The sequence below is a fragment of the Malaclemys terrapin genome, chromosome 1 (assembly GCF_027887155.1).
Source record: "Malaclemys terrapin pileata isolate rMalTer1 chromosome 1, rMalTer1.hap1, whole genome shotgun sequence".
NCBI classification, from domain to species: domain Eukaryota; kingdom Metazoa; phylum Chordata; order Testudines; family Emydidae; genus Malaclemys; species Malaclemys terrapin.
In genome coordinates, this window is record NC_071505.1 from 188,873,882 (window position 1) to 188,895,200 (window position 21,319).

At 43.4% G+C, this 21,319-nt stretch overlaps 1 protein-coding gene across 3 annotated transcripts in view; it reads right to left on the reverse strand.

Annotated features, from left to right (window-relative positions):
- The window catches only part of C1H21orf62 (chromosome 1 C21orf62 homolog), a 39,685-nt gene extending 24,106 nt beyond the window's left edge, over nt 1–15,579 (reverse strand). For 2 of the 3 annotated variants that reach the window (XM_054048304.1, XM_054048313.1), the window contains exon 1: nt 15,412–15,579. The gene's annotated coding sequence lies outside the window, so the exon portion shown is untranslated. Of the gene's footprint in view, nt 1–8,413; nt 8,485–15,411 lie in introns of those variants that run through there. The other variant, XM_054048322.1, reaches the window with a different exon arrangement.
- Nucleotides 15,580–21,319: the final 5,740 nt, after the last annotated feature.

The window sequence follows — 21,319 nt, forward strand, 5'->3', positions numbered from 1 at the left end:
CCTGTGCTTTGCGAGAGGTCTGTGCCACTCTCAGACTTCATGTCCTCAGTGTGCTGCTGTAGCCACCTCTCCCAATTTCTCAGCATCTGCCTCTGGAAAAGGTGGATGATAAGCTGCGAGGTGTTGACAACGGCCATAACTGCAGCGATGGTCACAGTGGGATCCATGCTCGCAGTGCTGTGGCGTCCGCGCTGTCACTCACCAGAAAAGTGCGCGAACTGATTGCCCAATGGCGCTTTCAGGGAGGGAGGGCAGGAGTGACGGTTGGATGACGACAGTTACCCAAAACCATCCTCGACACATTTTTTTCCCCAGCAGGCACTGGGCGCTCGACCCAGAATGCCAATGGGCAGCGGGGACTGCGGGAACTGTGGGATAGCTGCCCACAGTGCACCGCTTCCAATGTCGACACTTGCCCTGTTAGTGTGGGCTCACAAAGTCAAATTACTGTCCTTAGTGTGGATACACACGTTCGACTTTGTAATATCGATTCCACATATTCAATTTAAGTACAATCGAAATACTCTCATAGTGTAGACATACCCTATGAGTCTATGAGAGACAGCCAGGCTGAGCGCCCCACATAAATCTCCAAACCCAGCCTATGCTCTCAGTGGCCCATTCACATGCATACACATACTCCAAGGCACCAGTGGGGTAGGCACTTCCCCGACATCTAATTGTTGAGGGGGAAGAGAGAAAGATGGGGCCAGGGCTCCTCTCAGCCACTCCTTGGTGCCAATAGCCAGTCTCTCCCACTGAGGGCAACACCTGGGGCAGGAGCTGCCCCAGTTCCTGAGGATGGGGAAGAGAGAAAGTCAGGCCAGTCTAGGTTTCCCTGAGCATCCCCTGGATTCAGCACCTGGACCAAGCAACCCATCTTCCCCTCTAAAGGGAGTCTTCTTCTGTTGCTAACTAATGTTGTTAGCTGGGTAGCTCAGGTAGTAGCAGTCTGTGCTACAGTGTTGAAAGTCTGTGGATCCAACCTTTCTGATGACTTATGAGGGGGCAGGGGGACTGTTACAGGTGCACACAGTAGAATCTGTTTGTTCCTTTTCCTTAAACAAAAACAAAACAAAAAACACAAAACAAAACAAAAAAAGTCACACTCCTCCATAATTCCCACCTTCCCCAAAACCTAGGAAATGGTTTCACAACAAACTACATTAAAATATGTTTAAGGTTGCAAAGCTCATGAAAACTTCATTCTGTCCTCGTGTGTGCATTATGATACAATCATTCAGCATACAGAGGGACGACAAGAGGGCAGGCCTGATGTCAGGGCACTATTTACAAGTTATTTTTTGTATTTAGAAACCAACTACCTCTTCCACTTCCTCCACCACAATTTAGAGGTGTAATTTTTAAATATATTTTATAGTGTTTCTCATTGTTGCTTGTGAGATGTTAGTAATATCCATTTCCTCTCTAATGTTTTTGCCTCCATTCTGTTGGAAGTTATAAGAAATGACTTGTGGGTAAGGTTTTGAAACCTAACCACCTCCCCACCCCTCAAAAATTAGTACATATGAATGAACTTTGCAAACTATTAAACAAGACAAACAGTGCAGGTTACATATTTGGCCGACTAACTTTACATTCATATTTGTGTCATTTCCTTCAACTATACATTAAAACTGAAAAATGTCTAGCACAAGAGGCAGCTGATCCAGTAGAGAAGTTTGTAAATTCAGAAACTTTCAAGGTGATTAAGGTCAGTGCAAGAATTGGATCACTGAATGGTATGCAGGTGACCCAGTAGTTTTCAATCCAAGACGACAGATTGAGAGAATAAACAAATTACATTTCTGATATAAGAAAGCTGAACAGTGTATGTTCATCTGTCTAAGACCAGAATCATGGTCAACCATCCTGCTGAAGGATATCTAATGCTAAGAGAACTTGTGATGTACTGGGTATCACATTAAAAAAAAAAAAAATACAATTCTCTTTCAGAATTTATAAGCCAATGTTATAATAGAGCATAGTGAAAAGTATACTCAGAACACAGAATTGGGTCTCTGGGCGATTTTTTTTTTTTCCCTTTGCCTAGAAATGCCTGCTGACAGAGCATAAAAGATAAGTAAGAAACAGAGAACCAGTTACTGTGTTGGATTTAACTTGTTTCTCTTTTGAAGAGTCTTGCCCCAGATGCTGACTCACTGTTACTTCAGATCAAATGAATACATACTCACTGCTAAGGAGTGTATTGCTCTTTCCACACAAGAGCATGAGGAAAGATGCGACTCAGCACTTTCCCCACAGAGTTCCTCAATCCTTTGAGTGCCAGCTTTATAGGAGTGGGGTAGCAAGTCTGCTACCTGCTCAGAGATTAAAGTAAGCCAGTATAGTCCGGTATGGTGTACCGGCAAAAGCCGGTACGCTGTGCCGGACTGGACTGGCTTCTCTGGCAGTGATTTAAAGGGACCGGGGCTCCAGCCACTGCGGGGACCCCGGACCCTTTAAATCACTGCCGGAGCCCTGGGGCCTTTAAATTTTGAAAGGCCCCGCCTCTTCCAGTTGAGGCCACGCCCGCTCAGGACTCCGCCGTATTGGTAAGTCCTTTAAGTTACTTTCACCCCTGTACCTGCTCCAGTGATGAGGCCATTCAGTTATACAAGGTAGCAAAGAAGCTGTGTCCTCAGCTGCAGAACTTTTGCTTTCAGATGGAAACAATCCAACAGGTCATATCAATCACTGCCATAAGCAGGAACAATGCCACTGACTTCAAGACAGTTTGGCATGCATATGTTAGCAGAGGATTTGATCCTGAATAGACAATTTTAAATTACCTAAATTTGGATTTTTTTTTTTTTTTTTTTTAGAAAAGAAAAGCTAGCTGAAAGTCACATTGGTCATTAACTGACCATCAGAATGATTCAGCTTTGATTGTTTCAACCAAGCATTTTTAATATTGTGCCAGTTTTTCAGCATTTTAAAGCACACTGTCCAAAAAGCTTCCTTGCTAGATGATTTTTTTCTCTTTTCTTACCAGCTTCTGGTAATAAAGGGAATTTGGGGAGGGGGGTATTTTTATTTATGTTTTTTTATTGTTTCGTATTTTAAATGCTTGAATTTGGTTTGATCATGCCCAGTAATTTTTCAGTTAATTGCAGATCTGCTGTATATTAGGGAAACCAAAAAAGCAATAGTCTGTGGGTGTTGTGCAAGAATGCTGCTGTCTCAGGGAAGCTAATCCCATTCAGTGGAAGCCTCAAGACTATACAATTAACTTCTTCACAGGGTGCTCTCTTTCATTCTCTACTCAGAAGAGAGTAATTAATCTTCATTGATTGCTTGTGTTTACATGTGACTATGTGAAATTGCTGTATCAAGCACTGAGGAGCTTAATCCATAGAGTCTTGTGAGCCTGGCTAAAGTACACAGATTGAATTAAAAAACCCCACCACAAAACAAAACCTAGACCTATATCAAAATAATGTTAAGGGTGTTGGACAAAAGCAAAGACATTTAGAATTAGAACTCTATGAAGACTGACCATCTCTCCTCTTATTCATAGAGAGGACAGGATGTCAGAACTATGTGCTGTATTTCACAATTCATGTGCTGCAATACGTAGGTAAGCACGACAGTAAGGGTGGACTGGCCGCCATCACTACATAATTTTCCTTTGGTTTTGTTGGCTTAAATCAGGCCATGCTATTTAAAAGTTATTTTTTGTATTTAAAAAAATAACTATCCCTCCCTCCCACACTAAAGATTTTGCATTCACACAGGTATTGGGTCTGACGCCACAGCAGCTTTATGCCAGATAGAGCAATACACATACATCAGGTAGACAGGGAGAACTATTAATCACAACTGCATGCTTTCTGACAGGCTCCAGACAGAGCATGCAGAGAACCTTTCAGACACATGCACAGCAGAAGAGCCACATTTAGAACTCTGAAAAGGCTCAAAAGGCCCAGGCTGGTGATCACTGCTTTGTATTATTTAAATATCTTCACAAGAAGTGTTAAGAAGTTACTAACCTTCTCACATAGAAATCGCAAGACGGAAGCAGAAGAAAGGGGAAAAAAAGCAAACTTTTTTAGCACTTGAATTAGCCTTAATGAGCAAAGAGAGGGCCAGACTTGTTTTCATCTTTGTATATTTTTATATTTAATACTGACTGTCTCTAGAAAAGTGATTTAAAAGAACACCTGGGATTTCCTTAAGATGGTTGTGTTTATGTTCAAATTGTAACTACCTCAAAGTTTTTGATGTGCATGGTTCTGGCCTTTGAAGAAACAAGAATGACACCCTCCTCTTCCCACTATACACAGCATAAAGATTATCTTAATATTTACATGAAAACCTATCAAATTTTCTGGACATAACTTTAGTCCTAACCTGTAACTCTGTGAAACCATATCTCCAAGGACATCCTGCAAAGACTTATTCATGTGCTTAACATTAAGGACATGAGTAACTTCATTGAATTCAATGGAATTACAAATTATGTTCTTAATGATAAGAACACTAAATCCAACCTGGCAGTGTAAGGAAACCTCAAAACAAGTGTAAATGATATTTACATTGCATAATGGTGTAAAGGGGCCTTACTGTAAATGAGAATCAGGCCCTTTATAAGCCTTCATATCAGATGAGATACCTGGCCTTACCATGAAGCCATCGTGGGATCCATGCTGTGGAGGCAGTAGAAGTCCTGGGTTTGGCCCAGAATGTCCAGTTTACTATAAGGGAATCTGTAGTTGGTTCACTGTGGCGGATGATGGCAGAATAGGATTTATGAGGTTTTTTGTTTAGTCAGTTTATGTATGTATTTATTAGACCGCAGATAAATATAGAAAACCCCCAGCACTAATAGCCTCTGGTTCAATAACCAAATGATTAGAGTTGACGTTCTAAAGACTTTGAGGCTGCAGATTCAAGACCACAATATGATCGGCTATTATTGTTATTTTAAATATAATTTGCAGTTTAATATCTTGCACAGGGGAAATTAAGGCTGCTATCTTTAAGTGGAGCAGCCAAACAGTCGTAGCAGAAATGCTGCTGGGTATAAGGACACAGACTTGTTCATAGGTTGAATAATTTTTCTTTTGAAGATGAACTCTGTAAAACTGTAACCTTATACTCAGAGCCTGCAAACACTCATGCAAGTACATAACTTAACTCATGTGAGTAGCCCCACGGACTCCAGTAGGACTATTCAAGCAAGTAAAAGTATGTGTGATTAAGTGTTTGCAGGATTGGGGCCTTAGATACCACAGAAGGAGTATTCTTGTTCAGGCCTGGGCATGTGAAGGATGCAAATTAGCATTCTTTTGAAATAGCAAGCTAGTGAATGCCACTGGTTCAGTCACTGACACGGTTAGTGTTTTGTTTAGTCAAGCATGTGGTATCATAGCAGCCTGTCACTCTCACTAGATGTTTTTGTAGATATTGGAAGAAAACATTTTCAGAGACTTGGGGCTGTGATGTTTAAAATTAAGTGAGGCAAATTAATATAAAAACAGACCCAAGGGGAACAAGAATAATTGTAGCCAGCCCCCTGTGGAGAAAGAAGTGGTTCAGGACTATTTAGAAAAGCTGGACGAGCACAAGACCATGGGGCCGGATGCACTGCATCTGAAGGTGCTAAAGGAGTTGGTGGATGTGATTGCAGAGCCATTGGCCATTATCCTTGAAAACTCGTGGTGATCGGGGGATGTCCCGGATGACTAGAAAAAGGCTAATGTAGTGCCCATCTTTTAAAAAGGGAAGAAGGAGGATCCAGGGAACTACAGGCCAATCAGCCTCACCTCAGTCCCTGGATAAATCATGGAGCAGGTCCTCAAGGAATCAATTCTGAAGCACTTAGAGGAGAGGAAAGTGATCAGGAACAGTCAGCATGGATTCACCAAGGGCAAGTCATGCCTGACTAACCTAATTGCCTTCTATGACAAGATAACTGGCTCTGTGGATGAGGGGAAAGTAGTGGACATGTTATTCCTTGACTTTAGCAAAGCTTTTGATACAGTCTCCAACAGTATTCTTGCCAACAAGTTAAAGAAGTATGGGCTGGATGAGTGGACTATAAGGTGGATAGAAAGCTGGCTAGATCGTTGGGCTCACCGGGTAGTTGGCTCCATGTCTAGTTGGCAGCTGGTATCAAGCGGAGTGCCCCAAGGGTTGGTCCTGGGGTGGTTTTGTTCAATATCTTCATTAATGACCTGGAGGATGGAGTGGACTGCACCCTCAGCAAGTTTGCAGATGACACTAAACTGGGAGGAGTGGTAGATATGCTGGAGGGTGGAGATAGGATACAGAGGGACCTAGACAAATTAGAGGATTGAGTCAAAAGAAATCTGATGAGGTTCAACAAGAATAAGTGCAGAGTCCTGCACTTAGGACGATCGAATCCCATGCACTGCTAGAGACTAGGGACCGAATGACTAGGCAGCAGTTCTGCAGAAAAGGACCTAGGGGTTACAGTGGATGAGAAGCTGGGTATGAATCATGTGTGCCCTTGTTGACAAGAAGGTTAATGGCATTTTGGGCTGTATAAGTAGTGGCATTGCCAGCAGATCAAGGGACTTGATCATTCCCCTCTATTCGACATTGGTGAGGCCTCATCTGGAGTAGTGTGTTCAGTTTTGGGCTCCACACTACAAGGAGGATGTGGAAAAATTGGAAAGAGTCCAGCAGAGGGCAACAAAAATGATTAGGGGGCTGGAGCACATGACTTATGAGGCGAGGCTGAGGGAACTGAGATTGTTTAGTCTGCAGAAGAGAAGAATAAGGAGGGATTTGATAGCTGCTTTTAACTACCTGAAAGGGGGTTCCAAAGAGGATGGATCTAGACTGTTCTCAGTGGTACCAGATGACAGAACAAGGAGTAATGGTCTCCAGTTGCAGTGGGAGAGGTTTAGGTTGGATATTAGGAAACACTATTTCACTAGGAGGGTGGTGAAGCACTGGAATGGGATACCTAGGGAGGTGGTGGAATCTCCTTTCTTAGAGGTTTTTAAGGTCAGGCTTAAAGCCCTGGTGGGCTGATTTAGTTGGGGATTGGTCCTGCTTTGAGCAGGGGGTTGGACTAGATGACCTCCTGAAGTCCCTTTCAACCCTGATATTCCATGATTCTAAGAAAGCATTATCCCCCAATAAGTGGGGATGATAATATTTGTCTACTTCACAGGGGTGTTGTGAGCGTCAGTTGGTTAGAGCAAGACTGTTCCCAGCTCTGCATAAGTGCACATGGGTAGAAGAGAGTACAAAGGACATTCTCTCTCATGCACCTCTGCACAGAGGCCAGGCACAGTTGCAGTCCATAGTCTTCCTTAAAGACTGTATAAGTCTAACAACCTAGGCAGAGTTAGCCTCCCCCAAATAGTTCTGTAGCTAGTCCCACTTGGGTGTGTGTGGATAGAAGTGCACACTGCATCCTGTCGAAGGGTGACACTGTGGCTGCACCAGCCCAGTCATTCACCTTTGGCCTGCATCATGTGTAGGCATTTACACCAGTGCAAAGTGAGAGCCAAGCGGTGTAAAATGCTACCAAATCAGATGACCGCATTTAACAACCAATTTGAATTGGTCAAATGGCTACATAAAGTGCCAGGCAATAGTAAATTGGACCCATTGTGTCTACTGAAGCACAATGGGCCTGATTTTCCATTCCACCAGAGTAACCTCACTGCAATCAATAGTGTAAATTTGGTGTAACAGTGGAAAATTAGGTCCATCATTCCAGTACTTCCACTAGGGTGTTGTGCCTCCAATCTGCCTCTGTCATGGGCTCTGCCTAGAGCCCCAAATGTTTAAAAATAAATAAATAAATAAATCCCACACACCACACTTTGAGACCCTCAGATGGAAGGTACAAAAACAAAACACAGAGTGCACACACACACAAAACCACCACCACAGCAAAACAGCAGAATAAAAGAGGCAGTTAGAAACAAAAAGACATCCTTTAAAAAGTGGAAGTCAAATGCTAATGAGAAAAACAGAAAGGAGTATAAACTCTGGCAAGTCAAGTGTAAAAGTTTAATTAGGCAGGCCAAAAATAAATGCTACTGTGGCAGAGGCAGCAGGCCCCTGGGCCCTTTTAAATTGCCTGGGCCACTGCCCCTTTGCCCTCCCCCTGTTGGTGGGCCTGCAGGTGTCAATAGAGGAGGTTTGGGAACAAATTGATAGATTAAATAATAATAAGTCACCAGGATCAGATGGTCTCCACCCATAAGTTCTGAAGGTATCCAAAAATAAAATTACAGAACTACTAATTGGGGTATGTAACCTATCACTTAACTCAGCCTCTGTACCAGATGACTGGAGGATAGCTAACATGATCCCAATTTTTAAAAAAGATTCCAGAAGCATTTGTGACAGTTTCATGCCAGTAAGCTTAACTTTAGTACCAGGCAAATTGGTGGAAACTTCTACAACCATAGAGTGGACTCACCCCTGCGGCACCTCCTCCTGGTCATCTCCGGGAATTAGCTCGTTCCAGCTCCAGAGCACCCTCTGCAGGCCTGTGATCCACCTGTTCTCTGCCCCCATGTCCCTCCCTGGACCCCCATGCCCTTTTATCTGGGGTGCTGCCCCCTGGCAGTACACCCCTCAGTACTAGGGTCTCCCCTCCCTGGGGAATCCCCACCCACTATCCCTACCTCACCTCAGAATAAGGCCACTGCCAGTCACCAACTAGCCCCCACTCCCTGGGGCAGACTGCAGTATAGGCCACTCATCACAGGCAAGGTTGGGTTTGGACCTGCTGCCTTGGCCTACCCCTGGGCTGCCCTCTGCAACCCCAGTACCCCTTGACCTCCTACCAGACCACAGCCTGGGGCTTTCCAGGCTGGAGCTCCCCAGCCTGTCCCCAGCCCTGCTCCACTCAGGTACTCTGTCTCTACCTCCCTACAGCCAGGCCCTTCTCTCTCTCTGAGTGCAAAGAGACTGTTTGGGCTCCTGGCTCCCAGCCTTCTTATACAGGCCAGCTGGGGTCTGATTTGGGCGTGGCCCAGCTATGGCTACTTCCTCAATCAGCCCAGTAGCTTTTCCCTTTGCCCCAGCCCTCTGCCAGGGCTGTTTTAAACCCCTCAGGTAGGAGTGGGGTAACCACCCTGCTACAGTGGTAAAGAACAGAATTATCAGACACATAGATGAACACTGTTTATTGGGGAAGAGTCAATATGACTTTTGTAAAGGGAAAGCGTGTCTCACCGATCTATTAGAATTCTTTGAAGATGTCAATAAACATGTGAACAAGCATGATCCAGTGGATATAATGCACCCGGACTTTCAGAAAGCCTTTGACAAGGTCCCTCACCAAAGGCTCTTAAGCAAAGTAAGCAGTCCTGGGATAAGAGGGAAGGTCCTCTCATGTATTGGTAACTGGTTAAAGGATAGGAAACAAAGGGTAGGACTAAAAGGTCAGTTTTCACAGTAGAAAGAGGTAAATAGCAAGGTCCCCCAAAGATTTGCATTGAGACCAGTGCTGTTCAACATATTCTTAAATGATCAGTAAAAAGGGGTAAACAGTGAGATGGCAAAGTTAGCAGATAATACAAAACTACTCAAGATAGTTAGGTCCAAAGCAGACTGCGAAGAGTTACAAAGTGATCTCACTAAACTGGGTGATGAGGCAAGAAAATGGTAGATGGATTCATTGTTGATAAATGCGAAGTAATGCACATTGGAAAACACAATCCCAGTGTAACAGGGATCTTGGAGGGCCAGGTGGCCTACTTGTTGGAACACTTGACTTCTGGCCTTTTGCCTCTCTGATCGAGGTGCCTCAGTTTTAAGGCCATGGGGTAGGGGTACCTGGGCCCTCCTACTCCACCAGGTCCCACCCCAGGGCCCTGCGTGAGTCAACGTCCACTGGGGAGTCTACGTCCACTGCCCAGGGCTACTTCCTAGTGTTGTCCCTTCGGTTTGGGGTGTGGTCCCTATAGTCCAAATCACTGTGGTGGCTTGTCTCTAGAAGCGCCGCCTTGTGGAATTTGGGTGGCATCCTGCTGCGGTCCCATGTTTCTCCAGGCAGGGCAGCCATAAGTCTGGCCCGGCTGGAACCCCACAAGATCTCTGTGCCTCAGTCACCCCATTATCTCTTAGGCTGGGTGCTCCTAAGTCTCTTTGGCCACGGAGAGGGTACTTATTTCCTTGTGGCTGCCTTGCCTGGCAGGCTAGTAACCCTTCCCCTCAGGGAGGGAGGCAGCAAGCTCCTGCCTTTTCACCAGTCATGCCCAAACTGAGCCAGGCCCCCTCCTTTCCTTCCCTACCTCTCCAGGCCTGGCATTGGCTGCAGGTATAACAGGGCAGAGCTAACTGGGCCCAAAGTCTCTCTTTCATCCCTTCCCTGCTGGTGGGTGATCTCTCTGCTTCATCACACACAACTATACATACAAAAATGATGGGGTCTAAATTAGCTGTTACCACTTAAGAAAGAGATCTTGGAGTCATCGTGGATAGTTCTCTGAAAACATCCACTCAATGTGCAGTGACAGTCAAAAATGCTAACAGAATTTTGGGAATCATTAGGAAAAGGGTAGATAATAAGGCAGTAAATATCATAGTACCACTATATCAGGGGTTGGCAACGTTTGGCACGCAGCTCGCCAGGGTAAGCACCCTGGCGGGCCGGGCCAGTTTATTTACCTGCTGATGCGGCAAGTTCGGCCGATCGCGGCCCCCACTCGCCGCAGTTCGCTATCCCGGGCCAATGGGGGTGACGAGAAGCAGCGCGGGTGAAGGATGTGCTGGCCGTGGCTTCCCACTGCCCCTACTGGCTTGGGACGGCGAACCGCGGCCAGTGGGGACCGCGATCGGCTGAACCTGCCGCATCAGCAGGTAAATAAACTGGCCCGGTCTGCCATAAGTCTGGCAGGGCTGGAACCCCACAAGGTCTCTGTGCCTCAGTCACCCTGTTATCTCTTAGGCTGGGTGCTCCTAAGTCTCTTTGGCCACAGAGATGGTACTTATTTCCTTGTGGCTGCCTTGCCTGGCAGGCTACCTGGCGAGCCATGTGCCAAACATTGCCGACCCCTGCACTATATAATTCCATGGTACACCCACATCTTGAATACTGTATGCAGATCTGGTTGCCCCATCTCAAAAAAGTTATATTAGAATTGGAAAATGTACAGAGAAGGGCAAGAAAAATGATTAGCAGTATGGAACAGTTTACAGCTTCCATATGAGGAGAGATTAACAACACTGGGATTGTTCATTTTAGAAAAGAGATGACTGAGGGAGGATATGATTGAGGTCTGTAAAATCATGAATGGTGTGGAGAAAATGAATAAGGAAGTGTTATTTACTCCTTCACGTAACATACAAACCAAACGTCACCCAATGAAATTACTATGGAGACATACCTATCTCATAGAACTGGAAGGGACCCCGAAAGGTCATCGAGTCCAGCCCCCTGCCTTCACTAGCAGGACCAAGTACTGATTTTTTTGCCTCAGATCCCTAAGTGGCCCCCTCAAGGATTGAACTCATAACCCTGGGTTTAGCAGGCCAATGCATAAGGAAGTACTTCTTCACACGATGCACAGTCAACCTGTTTAACTCATCAGGGGATACTGTGAAGGCCAAAAGTAAAACTGGTTAAAAAAATAATTAGATAAGTTCATGGAGTATAAGTCCCTCAATGGCCATTAGCCAAGATGGTCAGAGACGCAACCCCATGCTCTGGATGTCCCTAAACCTCTGACTGCCAGAAGTTGGGAGTGGATGACAGGGGCTGGATCAATCAATAAATTGCCCTATTCTGTTCACTCCCTCTGAAGCATCTGGCACCAGCCACTGTTGGAAGACAGGAGACTGGACTAGATAAACCATTGGTCTGATCCAGTATGGCCGTTCTTATGTTCTTGTGAATATTCCTCACTCACATGAGTAGGCTCATTGACTAAAGCTATGTATACACTACCGTGGTAAGTCGAGCTACACTATGTGATGTTGCACTCCATATGTTTATGGAAATATGCTTATGAGTGTGAATATAATGTAACTGGAATATGCTTTATGCAAAAGGTCTCTTGTAAGGTATCATTACAAAGCTTATAATCTACTGAGTGTGTTTATCCTATTTGTATGAATGTATCATTCTTGTATCTGAAGCTAGAAATATGAAGTATTACTCTGAAGTCCTATTGTAATTATGCAAAGTGTGGGCCATTAATGGTGGCTTGGTATCTTTATGGCTCCCATTGACTAGGACAATTGGTTGTGAATGGCTCTGTTTACTTGAAAACCTTCCTGGGTATGTGAGGCCAGTCCTGGAAGAATGAAGGCTGGGTTCTCACAGGACATGTGACCATGTCACATGATACTGGAATCCATCTTAAACCTGTGATTTTCCATTTAGAAGGAGGGGTGGGGACCCAGAGACAAAAGATTCCTGCCTTGTGCCAAAGCTATAAAAGGGGATGGAACAGAACAAAGGGGGTCCTCCCACTCATGTGAAATCCCCTGCTTTTCACCTAAGATGCCTGCTGGAACTAACAAGGTCTGTACCGGGGAAAGGATTGGGCCCAGACTATGAAGGAGTCTAGTCTGTGAAAGAAGCTTATTGGAACATCTCTGAGGGTGAGATATTACCTGTATTCAGTTTCTTAATGTATTAGGCTTAGACTTGCGTGTTTTGTTTTATTTTCCTTGGTAACTTACTTTGTTCTGTCTAGTATCAGAGGGGTAGTCGTGTTAGTCTGAATCTGTAAAAAGCAACAGAGGGTCCTGTGGCACCTTTAAGACTAACAGAAGTATTGGGAGCATAAGCTTTCGTGGGTAAGAACCTCACTTCTTCAGATGACTTGCATCTGAAGAAGTGAGGTTCTTACCCACGAAAGCTTATGCTCCCAATACTTCTGTTAGTCTTAAAGGTGCCACAGGACCCTCTGTTGCTTTGTTCTGTCTGTTATTACTTGAAACCACTTAAATCCTTTTTATACTTAATAAAATCACTTTTGTTTATTACTAAACCCAGAGTAAGTGATTAATACCTAGAGGAGCAAACAGCTGTGCATATCTCTCTATCAGTGTTATAGAGGGTGGACAATTTATGAGTTTAGCCTGCGTAAGCTTTGTACAGAGTAAAATGGATTTATTTGGGGTTTGGATCCCATTAGGAACTGTGTGCTGGAGATAGGTAACCTGCAGAGCTGTTTTCACTTAAAGCCTGCAGCTTTGGGGATGTGGACCAGACCTGGGTCTGCGTTGCAGCAGGCTAGCATGTCTGGCTCAACAAGACAGGGTTCTGAAGTCCCAGGCTGTCAGGGAAAACGGGCTCAGAGGTAATCTCAGCACATCAGGTGACAGTCCCAAGGGGGTCTCTGTGACCGAACCTGTCACACTATGTAACTCCAGCTACGTGAATAACATAGCTGGAGTTGACATACCTTAGGTCAAGTTACCGTGGGGTCTACACCGTGGGGGGTCGACGGGAGAAACTCTCCCGTCAACTTACCTTACTCTTCTCTTTGGGGGTAGAGTACAGGGGTCAATGGGAGAGTGATCTGCTGTCGATCTGACAGGTCTTCACTAGACCCGCTAAATCGACCACCAGTGGATCGATCTCAGAGCATCGATCCCAGCTGTAGTGTAGACCTGCCCTAAGGGTGTGTTAGGGCTGTATAATCAAATCCTGAGTTTGTCATAAAAAGAAATCTTAAAACACATGCATATAATTTATTTCATGGAAATATATTTGTCTTACTTTTAAATGATATATCAGCTGTCAATTTCAGAACTTTCCAGACTTGCCTCTTATATGAAAATACTTTATTAAATCTTTCGGAAGAGAATACCTTACAAGTATGATGTACTTTACATTTACACTGAATATATATAAAATCAATAGTTTTAGGATTCTGTGTTCCCAGTGGTTTTAAAGAATAAAGTATTACAAAAAAATGCCTAGATGCATGAATGTGTGTCTATCTGTGTGAGTGCATGCATGTGCCAGTCTCCCACTGAATGAGTTCATTTAGTAAACACAATATATTGATAATCAAATGCTTGGTTATTCAATTGTACAATAGCCTAAATTTTCAAAAGTGACTACTGATTCAAGTTTTGGGTGCCCAATCTAAGACATTTTATATCATCTTGCATATGAGACATCTTACATCATCCTGCATAAATGTGCATGAGTAACTTTACAGATGTAGGTAGTGTGGTTGGTGGAAAAAATAAAGGAGGGTTGATGTTCTGAGGGTACGTGCTTCAGCACTTTTTGATATCAAGGCCCTTTAAGGTGTCTCAGGTTGGGCACCTAAAAGTTGAAACATCAAAATTACTAGTTTCTATTGGTAATTTCTTTCATTTTCACTGGGTTTCATGAAGCTCTTGACTACAGAACATATTGGGCTAATTCTAGCTTTTAAACAGCACAGTCATTTTATTACAGCAACAAAAAATTCCATTAATTCCCCCACCCCCGCAAACAACACCGCTTATATGTGTATGCAGGATCAGGTCCTAGGACAAGAAGTTTGCATGCAGTTAATTTTTATTTTTTTTATGCCTTTTCTAACATGTCCTGGGCAGAGGTTAAGTTAAGCAGAAAACATTTTCCAAGGCTGGAAAAATAATGGAGATTCTATTGACCACAGAGATATAGTAAGTGTAAAAAGTGTAATTTATTATTTTCTTTTCTTTGGGTCAAAGCCTATATTAAAAAAAGGAAAAGAAAGAAAGAAAAAGAAGATGAAAAACAGTAATGACCACTGATTAAGTTGACAGTGAAGTTAGAAAGGAGAACTATATATAGTTCACACCATGTCTTCAACTATTGCATTATCATTCCTATTTATACATTTTTGTCACTGATACTAGGATTTCAGAGCCAAATAGCAGCAGAATGTTTATCTCATTTATTGTGTAATATATAACTAGCATGATTCTGAATTTACAAGTTAAATGAAGGAACAGACATAGTTCATCGGTGCTGCTTTCCTGATCCTCCTCTTTCACCCCTTTTCAAAAGGCAGCTTTATTCATAGAAAATTACACACAATGGACCCAATTCTTACTCTTCTATTCTGGCATTACTCACACTGAGTTACTTTAATGGAACTACATGTGTAAAGAAAGAGTTTGCAGGATTGGGCTAACTATTTCCATAGTAAAATCATTCCTTAGCATTATTATTTATAGATTTATTATTTGGTTACTTTACTATCTATAGTGAGCCAAACATGTACAGTTAACTGTATATGCACATAGAAGACAAGCCTCCTGTCTTAAGGCGTTTGCTATCAATTCACTGTGAAAACAAAACCGTGTATTTGAAATACCAACTTTCAGTCTGAAGAGAGAGTTAATGGCAGGGAAATAATTGTGTTATAAGAGAAATTGCCTGTTGCAAAAAAGCAGAAGATACTAAATGCCACTCCTTTAATCACAGCAGTGCATGTTCTAAAAAAAGACGAAACAAAGACAAGTACTTACATTTCTAGGTTTAGTCTATGAGGCTCTTTACTGTGTGGCTGTCCACTTTATAGACTTTATCTACCCACTGATGCTTTGCTCTTGTTTGACAGGCTGGTTAATCTACAAGGCTGGGTGGAATGTGTGGTCTTGCATTTGCTGTTCTTTTATGTTTTCTAGAGGCCAACAGCTCAGGCTGTTTCTATGACAACCAGAAGAGCAGCCGAGGCCTACCAATTTCATTAATAACACAGCAGGATAAGTACCTGTCTTTATTAGCTCTGTCCATACTCCTGATTGGTAGCATTATACTTATCTTGAAAGTGTGTCCCACACACAAGAAACGTGTCATACTATGGTTGTAATATATGAAAGCAAACACAGAGCCCTGAACTTTTATTGCGGCAGGTTAACAAAACAGACGTTGTGCATCAGACATGCTCTCAGCGCACAAATAGTTTACTTTTAAATATTTAGGACCAAGTTAAAACTGCCCCAGAGCAGCTGCCCTGGAAGGATGGCGAGAAAGGGCTTACTGAATCCTTCCTGCCGCATGCAATCTGCTAGTGCTGGGACAGCAGATCTGAGGGGAGTGCACATGAAAGCTTTAGTACAGGTAGGGCACAGCTTCCAAGGGTGCTTCTCTAGCGCCATTGTGCTTAACCTGGGTGGAAATTCCATAAGCTCCATCAGAATCCTTCTGCTGCTCTCTGCTGTCTTGAACTAGGCTCGGTTGGTTTAAAGTGGAAAGCCAGTAGCTCCAGGAATGCTAGTACGCAAAACCCGTTGCTCCTTTCCAAAACCTATTTGGCCAGCTGGAATTGGTCAGAACAAACTGCAGATTTTCAAATGGAATTTCCCCTAAGGTACTCAAGCATAATGCCTCTGTCAACCACTTCTCAGGTGCTGCAGCTGTTCCCACCTGACCTGGTGTTCCAAGTAGCAATACAGACCTATGTCACATGGTCAGTGTCATTGTTATCCACGTAGGACCCAAACCTGCAAACATATATTATCAAAGTGTAGTGCTCACCACCTGGAGTTGTCAATGGGACTAGTAGCAAGGGTTTGAAGGACCATACACATATCAGCAGAGCTCTCTGTGACAAGGATGCATAGTTAGAGGAATCCCCGTAAATCCTGGGACAACAGAGCAAGAGGCAAAAATTCTCTGGCAGGACATTAGCATGGAATAAATAGCAGAGGTATTAGGATCCAAGGGAAAAGATTTAAAAATAAAGGGTCTAACCTTTCAATGCTTATTTAGGCAAAACTCTTTTGTAAATTGATTGGAGTGTTACCTGAGTAAGGTTAGTGATATCTGAGTCAGCCAGGGACAGGTGTGGTACTAAGTTCTCCATTTTGATCTGTATTGCTAATGGGAGTTGTGCAAGTGAAATTAATACAAATGAATTAATAGAGATTCATACTGCACAGAGGAGATCCACAGTTCAGCTGGAAGGGGAGAATTTTGTCCGTGGATTTAAGAGTTGAGTTTGAGTGTTTTTTTGCTCTGGGAAATTCAGAACTATCTTGAATTTAACAATTTGCCTTTTGATTTCTGCATCTAAGAATTCCACTATGAAGTCTGAATCATCAAATTGGTAACTTTATTTCAGAAACCATGACTTTAAAAAAGAAATTTGCTACAATAGGCTTGCTACAGCACAACGTTTGTAGTTTATCTCAGACAAATGTGAAGAGCATATATGAAGAGTTTACTACAATATTTTTTTCAATTTAGTGTTACATGATGGGTTAAATTCTGCCCCTGAATTACAAATAAGTCAGTGATGAATTTGGCCCAATATGTATAATTGTTAATACACCTCCAATCTCCTTATTCTCCTGACTGCTCACTCCACCATCACACTTTTGAGAGCCTATCTGTTCTCTTTGCTAATCTTTCCAGTTCAGGTTTGTTTTCTCACTGATACCACTCATCTATTTAGAATTCCCATCTTCACTCCCCTTTTCTGAAACACTTATTATTTATCAATTATGTTATAATAATGCTTAGAGGCCTCACTCACCATGCCAGGTGCTGTGCAAACAAACAGGAAGTGACAATCCATGCCCTGAAGAGCCTAGCATTTCTTCTTTTACATTACAAGTGGCCCCAATAGCAGTATGTGGTAGGGCCGGCTCCAGGCACCAGCGTAGCAAGCAGGTGCCTGGGGCAGCCAATGAAGAGGGGGGTGGCACGTCCGGCCATTTGGCGGCAATTCAGCGGCGGGGCCGTCACTCCCTCTTGGAGCGAAGGACCAGCCGCCGAATTGCCGCCGTAGAATGAAGTGGCGGTAGAGCTGCCGCCGATCGCAACTTTTTTTTTTTTTTTTTGCTGCTTGGGTCAGCAAAAATGCTAGAGCTGGCCCTGTATATGGTACTGTGCCAATGAAGGAATCTCTGGGCCTATTCCTGCCATTAACTTCAATTGAAGCAGGATAAGGCGGGGGGAGGCGTAGGGTGTAAAAATTGCTACGCCCATCATGCCACCTAATGGCTTTGGCCAGTGAAATATGGCAATGGGCTGTAAACAAAGCTGTAAGTATCATTAAAAGAAAGCAACAGCCTTTACTTGTAAGCTAAAAGTTTTTCTATCTATTGACTTCAATGAGCTTTAGATCAGGCCCTCTGGGCTCAATTGTGGCATTTAGTTCCACCCCATGGAAAACATCAGGTGACATTCTGTCACAGAGAAGCACAATGCCTCCAGAGCTCCAAAGAGCAATTCTCAACACTCATTCAGGAAATGCAGCATACTTTCAGCGTACGCCTTCCCTGTGGCTGGTCAGCTCTAGGTGCTACCATGTGCAGGGATGGAGAGCAATGGTTTTGCCTACTCTTTGGCCCCTTTTCACCAGAAGCCATTGAGTTCTTCCCAGCATGCAGCTGTACAGGTGGGTCCACAATGTGGTCCTGTGTTTTTGGATAGGTTTCCTTGGAGTGGGGTTCGAATGGTTGTATATTTTATTAATTTTCCTCAGCTAGTGTCAAGATCAGCTCAGATAGGTTTCAGACTGGCTATGAAAAACTTGTAGCAAAATGTTTTCCCTAGTTTCTTAGTGCAGATTCACTGATCAGGTTTGCTGGCAAACCTGAGCTAAATTTTACATGAAGAAGGAGTAATTTATTGTAACGGTTGGAAACCAGACAAAGTTCAATAGCTGGACATGTTTTCTGCGCAAAGCCAGGCAAAAATGGAATTATTTGGCTTAGTTTTGTTTGGAGATTTGAACCCTTCAAAATGAAACCAAAAACATATTTTGTATGAAAACCTGTGAACTGAAAGAACCATTTACACAGCCTTCCTTCAGATTTGAAATTAGCTATATGGCGTCATAGGTCCATGGGGTTCCTATGAGCAATACATAACACAAAAAGGTAAATGGAGGGACTTGATATTCATCAACCAGTCCTTTTCCTAATCATCTCCATGTAAATAGATACACTATACTGAGACCTAAACATGCATCAAACAGCCTCACATAAATGGACAATGGCTGCTAATTTTACTAACTCCACCTAGCAAAGTATCATGAAGATGACGTGCTTCTATTCTTATCTTTTCTTTGAAATTAGAGCCTGAAGGTTACATTTTCTTAGTGAAGATCTCACTAAAAACTCTCACTCTGGCTTCACATAGAGCATTCTGATCTGCCTGCCTTGGCTAACCAGAAACTCTAAGGCTATGTCTACACTGCAATTAAAAACCCGTGGCTGGCTCATGCCAGCTGTCTGAGGCTTGCAGGGCTCAGGCTAAGGGGCTGTTTAATTGTAATGTAGACATTTGGGCTCGGGCTGGACCCGGTGCTCTAGGACCCTGTGAGGGGGGAGGGTTCCAGGACTCAGACTGCAGCCTGAGCCCAAAAGTCTACACTACAATTAAACAGCTGCTTAGCCCAAGCCCCATGAGCCCAAGTTAGCTCACATGGTCCAGCCATGGGTGTCTAACTACAATATAGACATATCCTAAGACTGGTGCTGGACTTAATAGAGTCAATACAGTCTAGAATGATACACACAGTCATATGAATTTCAGGTGAATGTTTCCTCTGACTTAAACTTTGGTAATAAAATAAAGGGCATAACCATGCAGAAACCTGCACTAGAAGTCACTCTGAAGGTCTGACTTTAATCCCACACTTCGGTTGTATCTAGAATTCTGTCTCCATTGTGTCTGTGTTACAGCACATACAGCATTTTCACTCCGATATACCAGGCATCTGTTACAACTTACTGCATTCCTGTCATGAAGTAAGGACAAAATTTCAATTTCCCCACTTGTGTGGGTTTAAAACAGACCCTTAACTTTACTTTAAGGCAGTGCTTTCCAAGGGGAGAGTAAATCTCTAGCTGTTATGACTGCCAACAAAACATAAAATGTGCCTTGAGTGTAACCAATTAGAAAGTGTCTGCCTGAGTTAGCAGAGAGCCTGAAACAATAGCTCTGAACTGCTTATTCATTTTAATAGGTACTAGCTCAAATGCCAATAATAACTCTTTAAATGTTCATTGCTCAAAGCATGGATGAAAGGAGATGAATGATCATATTATGAAGACATGCATTAGCAAGTTCCTAGGTAATGGGCCATGACTGGTTTTATTTTCGTGAAGGGGAGCTAAGTTTTCTACAGTTTGGGAAGCAATGACTTAAGGGATGTTGTCAAAGCTGATGGGCCTAGAACTATCCCTGTATCAATAATGATTTTCTTTTTTATCCTGAAAAATCTATCAACTCTCCAAAATGAGAGCTGCAACAATGCAAGCTGTGACTAAACCTCCATTGCCAGGTTGGAAGCAGGACTGAAGAAATCCAACATCTGCTGATTGGAAAATTTCTTATGCTCAAGAGCAGGGAAAAGTCTGGAGGTAGAGTGGAACCAAGCATTTTGGCATCAGGGCCGGCTTCCGGTTTTCTGCTGCCCCAAGCGGCGAAAAAAAAAAAAGCCGATTGTCGGCACTTCGGCAGCAGCTCAATCGCGCCGCTCCATTCTTCAGTGGCGGATCCTTCATTCCCTCTCTTCCTCTTCGGCGGCAGCTCAAATAGGAGAGAGGTACTGAGGGACCCGCTGCCGAATTCCCGCCGAAAACCCAGACGGGCCACCCCAAAAGCGGACAGAATGCCGCCCCTTTGTATTGGCCACCCCAAGCACCTGCTTCCTTAGCTGGTGCCTGGAGCCGGCCCTGTTTTGCATAGAGACAGAGGGTCTCCTATGCATTATTCATTCAGATCTCAGCATCAGTGGGAGTTTTGAAGGCCCTAGCTCCTGTCTCCTCAATGCTGTCTCTGAGCAGACATGCAGCAGAGCTGCAGAGCAGACAAGTTTTCCCCTTCTGTACTTTCTAATATGGAAGGCAAACATATGGTTTTTAAGCTCTACCCCTTCAAAAAGGACACCATAAACTTCCATTTTAAAAAGTGAATTTAAAACAGTGTCAGATATAAACATCTGCCCATGAGTCTCACTGCAACTTTTAGAGTTTTACATAAACAGTTTCCTGTTTTCTAAAATGTTTTCCTCTCCCCAGTTGTGAAAGACCCACCCACACACATACTACAGGAAAAACTGGCTGCAGGTCAGACAGCGAAACTGGCTATACACAAAGTGCTATCAAATGCACAAAGTAAACAAACTGAAAGATCCAAGAAAAAACATTTTTTTCTGTAATCCTTTTCAGCTATAATTTTAGGCCTTTTCTGCAAAGAGGTTGCACTAGTTTAACTTAAATCAGTTGTAAAACTGATTCCATGGCTATGTCTCTGCACCATACAGCTGTCTGTTCATTTTGATCTTTGTGCAAATGCTATTCCCCCCGCCCTGTCTCAATCATGCAGACAACCAAATGCAGAGCTAGCTTTTTGGATAATATTGACTTCACATCCTCATCTATTAGAGCATCGTTAGTCAGGAGGACACTTTCAAGT